The sequence below is a fragment of the Bufo bufo genome, chromosome 4, assembly GCF_905171765.1.
Source record: "Bufo bufo chromosome 4, aBufBuf1.1, whole genome shotgun sequence".
Lineage (NCBI taxonomy): Eukaryota > Metazoa > Chordata > Amphibia > Anura > Bufonidae > Bufo > Bufo bufo.
This window is the reverse complement of record NC_053392.1, coordinates 619094983-619101063: the sequence shown is the minus strand read 5'-3', so window position 1 is coordinate 619101063 and position 6081 is coordinate 619094983.

Here is a 6081-nt window from a genome sequence, read left to right as displayed (position 1 = left end):
ATATCCTTGCAGCCATGTGGTCTCTGTCCTTCTCCATCCCTGGTGGGTCCTTGATGGAAAGGACCATTGGCTCTAAAAACAAGAGAGTCCTGAACCTAAGTAACCTGAGGGAAACAAGGAGGATTGTGAGCAAAATCACATCTTACATGAACTAAAGTGTCTCACAAACTAAGAATAACAAAAGTCTACCAATATTGTACAATGGAGGTGACTTAGCTATTGAGGTGTCTTATACATACCAGACTGGTGACCATAATAAATCAGTCAGCCGGCCTCCTGCTATACAGTGAATACAGTGTTACACAGGATACACATCGCAGTCTACCACATACAGCAGACGGTTCTCATCTTATTTTTACTGTAAATGTCTTTACTAATGTGATGATGGATAGGAAGTTCACAGACACTTGATCTGACATGCTTTCTGCAGCCTTTGAGAATTTAAACGTTTTCCAATGTAATGACTCATATTTGGTCTCAGTACTGTGTTTAAAGTGTACCTTATATTTTTTTTTTTAAGTTTGCATAATGGCAGTGCTTCTTTGTACAGTCTGTGAAGGAACTGTTATGTTTGGGCTTACCCTACGTTTATCTCAGTCATTTTATCTAATTTCAGCTACACAGCTAGATGCAGTTCACTCAGAAGCAGGGGGTGTCTCCCTTCTACAGGTACTGTACGCAGTGACCTCACTTCCCTTACTTTCCACTATGTTTTTTTCTAAGGCGCTCAGAAAGCTGATAAAGAGGGATAAATCACACTTATAGAAAGACAGGAGGCTCCTGTGATCTTCAGATGCTTTGTAGAAGCAGTTATTTTATCTGGGTCAGGATCTCAGCCGGCTCTGACCCCTTCCCCCCTCCCACACTTCCTCTCATCTGTATTCTGGGTCTGGGTAATGTTTCTGTATGATGACTCCTAATTTCTTTGACTGTATTTCGGTCACTGGTATTTAATGTGAAGTAATTGGATTAAAGGGGTTGTGTCACAAACCAGCAGGTGTGAACCCACTGTGCCACGTGTCCTATCTCCTCTTTAGGGCGTTGTCTAAGTAAACCCCTCGTCCTTCACAGTACCCCTGATGGTGGGGATAGACTTTCCCGAGGGGAACACCAGGTCGCTACCTCTTGAGGATGGCAGGCAGACGAGAAGTACAAGCTTAGTCAGGGAGGCGGAGTCGTTACTGTCACGATAGGTAGGTAAGCGGGGAAATAACCAAACACAGGAAAACAAACAGAACAAATGACTAGGCCCAAAAGCTAGGGAGAAAAGGGTTACCTCCTAGCGATCCCTAAAAGTTTTCCCTAAACTGCTGTGCCCATGTGCATACCCTAATGGTGGATATGCACATGCCCTCGTGCCTAAACCTATAAACCCTGGGCAAACCCTAAGCTGTAGGGAAAAGGGAAGAGGCAACCTGCTTCTTCAAACCCGGAGGAAGCAAGCGTCTCCCTAGAGGCCTAGATATAAGACACAATGGGAAATAACAGAGAGGACTTATCTAGAGCAGAGCTGGAGCAGATGATCCACCACACATCCAGAGCTCACAGGAAAGAACTATAACCCACACAGGCCACTGGGGGAAAGAGGGATAAATAGCCTCACTAACAATCAAACCCAGTAAACCTGAGGGAAGGTGGATCCAGCTCAAACCTAAACCAAAACAGAAAAGTCAGACATGTGCAGCCAGGAGCAACAGTGCAGGACCGAAGGTTGAGGCAGAGGCATAGTCAGACAGGCAAAAGGTGTCATGTCCTGTTCAGGTTATGTGCGGAGGTCTGCCAGGCTAGCAGCACGTGTGTAGCCTTTTGTTTTTGTTTTGGAGTTGAGCTGTATCCGCCTCCCTTCAGGTGCACTGGGTGGGGTCGTTGGTATGAGTTTAAATTATGCCCACTCCCAGTGTCCTGTGCGGGTTATAGCTTCTGTCTTGCTGAGAGGAAGGAAGGAAGGATTTGCTGTTCCTGCTCACTAACAAGATAAGTTGGTTTTGTTTTACTTGTGATTGTCTGTCTAGGCTGTTAGAGAGACACCTGCCCCCTCCAGGTCCTGAGGGAGCAGGCTGCCTCTTTCCCCCTTTCACTATCTTAGGGATTTTAGGGTATCTTCAGCCTAGGCACGGGGACACGTTCATTCCCACCTTCAGGGTCTGAACGTGGGCATAGAAGTCTAGGGAGAGCTGGTAGGGATTTGTCAGGAGGTGACCTTTATCCCCAGCTTCTTGCCTAGACACTTGCTTGGTTGTATTCTGTGTATCTTGTATCCTGTCCAGCGTGACAAAATGTCAGGGCAGGTGGCACAGGTACAGGTCAGGCAATCCAGATCAGCAACAGGAGAGTCAAGGCAAGCAGGCAGGGATCAGATCAGACGGTTAGCAGAGTCCAGGAACGAAGTAGAAGTCAGGAATACACGTGAGTATCAGGAACTAGCAAACACAAGGACCTTGACACTGAGGCATCGGGAAAGAGGACAGAGCCACTTAAATATGTGCAGGAGGGCCAGGGTTGGTCAGTGAGGTCACATGACCCAACCCATGCAGCCCCGGAAGGGACAAGCGCCACCCATAGAAGAATGTAGCAAGAACAAACAGCAAGCATGCTGTGGCCAGGGCTGAGAGGAAGCTGTGGAGCAGATCCCAGAGCAACAGCACCTACACAGACAGAGCCCAGGACTGCAGTGGTGACTGGGAAGCACTGGCCAGCAATCACCACCCGGGACCATGGTGGTAAGCAGGGGAACAACTATGCACAGCGGTCGCTGTTACACCCCCTCTTCTTAAGTCCACGACAAGACAGAAAGCTTTTTATCAGATCCGGAGCATGAATGTTATATTGCGGCTTCCAAGACCTCTCCTCAGGACCAAAACCCTTTCAGTCCACAAGATAGTAGGTTTTCTTGCCACGTTTCTTGATATCCAAGATGTCCTTGACCTCAAATACCTCATCAGGATTCTCTGATACCGGAGTTGGAGTAGAAGGAGCCGTCGAGAAGCGATTAAGGACCACTGGTATTAGTAAGGACACGTGGAAGGCATTGGGAATACGCAGAAAGGGAGGCAGACGTAAATTATATGTCACCTCGTTGATCCTCCTCAAAACACCAAAGGGTCCAGGGAACCGAGGAGCAAACTTGAAACTGGGAACCTTTAAGCAAATGTTTTTAGAGGAGAGCCATATCTTATCTGCAGTCCTTAGTGTCAAACCAAATCTTCAAAAAATCCCTAAAAGAAGAATGCGCAGCTGGTACCACAGAAGATGTAGGTACAGGAAGAGGATTTCGAGGGTGTTGTCCATAAACGACAAAGAAAGGAGAGGATCCAGTAGACTCACTAGAGTGGTTGTTATAGGAGAATTCAGCCCAAGGTAGCAATTGTACCCAGTTGTCGTGTTGGGCAGAAACAAAAGGCCAGAGATAGTTCTCTAATATTTGATTGACCCTCTCTACTTGCCCGCTGGTCTGGGGATGGTAACCGAAAGAGAAGTCCAACTCAATTTCGAGCAGCTGGCAAAGAGCTCTCCAGAGCTTAGAGGTAAACTGGATTCCACAATCAGAAACAATATGCCCAGGTAGACCATGCAAGCAGAATATGTGTCTCACAAACAGTTTAGCAAGTTCAGCAGCCGAGGGCAGACCAGCCAAAGGAACGAAGTGCGGCATCTTGGAGAAGCGGTGCTTGACCACCACTATAGCTGTACATCCGGCAGAAGAGGGCAGAACTGTAACAAAGTCCATGGCAATGTGTTGCTATTGGGTGTCAGTAACAGGAAGGGGTAACAACAGCCCGGGTGGTTTGGTCCTGGAGACTTTATTTTGAGCACAGACAGTGCAGGCACGCACATCATTGGACAGTGTGGGCCACTAGTAGTGGCGAGACAAAAGTTCTGCGGTCTTGTGGATCCCTGGGTGACCAGCCAGTTTGGAGTTGTGCCCCCAAGCTAAAATACTTCTCCCTTTTGGCAGATGGCATGAATGTCCTCCCGGTAGGAATGTGTTTTACTAGGACAGGAGCCACTGTGATGAAGCGAGCAGGATCTACAATGTACTGGGGCTCCGCCGGCTGGTCTGAGAAGTGAAATGATCTAGACAAAGCATTCGCCTTGATGTTCTTCTCAGCCGGGCAAAAGTTCAGCTCAAATTAAAAACGGGAGAAGAAGAGAGCCCACCTGGCTTGGCGAGGGTTCAGACACTGGGCGGTCTGCAGATATGAGGTTCTTGTGATCAGTGAATATTATCACTGGATGCTGAGCCTCCTCCAATAGATAATGCCACTCTTCCAAGGCAAGTTTTATGGCCAGAAGCTCCCGATCTCCTATACAGTAATTCCTCTCAGCAGGAGAGAAGAGTTTGAAGAAGAATCCACATGTAAACATCTTGTCCTTGGACCCTTTCTGTAGTAAAACAGCACCGACTCCTACAGAGGAGGCATCCACTTCCAAAACGAACTGGCGGGAGACATCAGAATGATGCAGAACAGGTGCAGAAGCAAAGGACCTCTATAATTGGATGAAAGCGGCCTCTGCCTCAGGAGTCCAGTCTTTGCCATTCACCCCTTTCTTAGTAGGAGCGATAATTGGAGACGTAAGGGATAAAAAATTCAGGATGAACTGACAATAGAAATTCGTGAATCCAAGAAAGCACTGTATATCAAGAAGACCCTGTGGGCGAGACCAGTCCATTACTGCATAAAAATTTTCAGGATCCATCTGCAACCCGGCATCCGAGATGATGTATCCGAGAAATGGTACAGTAGATTTTCCAAAGGTGCATTTCTCGAGTTTGGCATAAAATACATTTTCTCTGAACCGCTGTGACACTAAACGTACATGCTTCCGGTGAGTAGTCAAATCTGGAGAATAGATCAGTAGATCATCCAGGTACACTATTACGCAGACATAGAGCATGTCCCGGAATATATCGTCAACCAACTCCTGGAATACCGTGGGAGCATTGCACAGACCGAAGTACATGACGAGATGCTGGTAGTGTCCATAACGATAGTTGAAAGCAGTCTTCCACTCATCGCCCTTTCAAATGCAGATAAGGTTACATGCGCCGAGCAGGTCGAATTTGGTGAAGACCTTAGCTCCCCGGATCCTGTCAAATAGTTCGGAGTTCAGCCGAAGAGGGTATTGATTTTTGACTGTGCCTTATTCAAACCTCGATAGTCAATACAGGGCCGTAAAGATCCATCTTTTTTCTGCACAAAGAAGAACCCGGCACCGGCAGGTAAAGTGGATTTCCGGATTAACCCTCTCTCGAGATTCTCCTTGAAGTAGTCAGACATCTCTTGAGTCTCTGGAAGTGAGAGTGGGTAGACTCGACCATGAGGAGGAGTGACACCAGGCAAAAGGTCAATTAGACAATCATATGGACGATGAGGAGGCAGGGTCTCGGCCTCTTTCTTACAAAAGACGTCCACAAAACTGGCATACGGCTGTGGAAGTCCAGGCAGGTCTAAAGGAACAGTAGGCGAGGAAGCATGTTGGACCGCCGCTAAGCAGGTGGAGTGACAAGATGATCCCCAACGCAGAATCTAACTAGAGTGCCAGTCCACAACTGGAGTGTGCTGACGCAGCCAAGGTAGATCAAGGATCACCGGATTCATGGAGGCTGGCAGCACATAGAAGGAGATCAACTCTGAATGTAGAACCCCAATTTGTAACTTAAGGGGCATAGTAACAGAGAGTACTGGTTCAGGGAGTGGTAGTCTATTTACGGAAGCCACTGACAAAGGCTTTTCTAGATGGATGGTGGTAAGCCAATACTGATGGACGACAGCTTGCTGAATGAAGTTACCGACTGACCCAGAGTCCAAGAATGCAGGCACAGACAGTGTGACTCTCTTGTGAGAGAGTCACCGGAACTGAAAGTTTCTGAGAGGACTTCTCCTTGTGTAGGACCACCTCTCCAACTGATCCTAGACATTGGCATTTCCCGGCTTCTGTGGACAATTACAATTACAAAGTGGGCCTTGCTTTCACAATACAGACACAGGTTCTCTGCTTTGCGACATAAGCGTTCCTGGTCAGACAGTCGAAGGCGCTCTATTTGCATGGGCTCCTCAGGTGGGGTGGACACTACAGGAA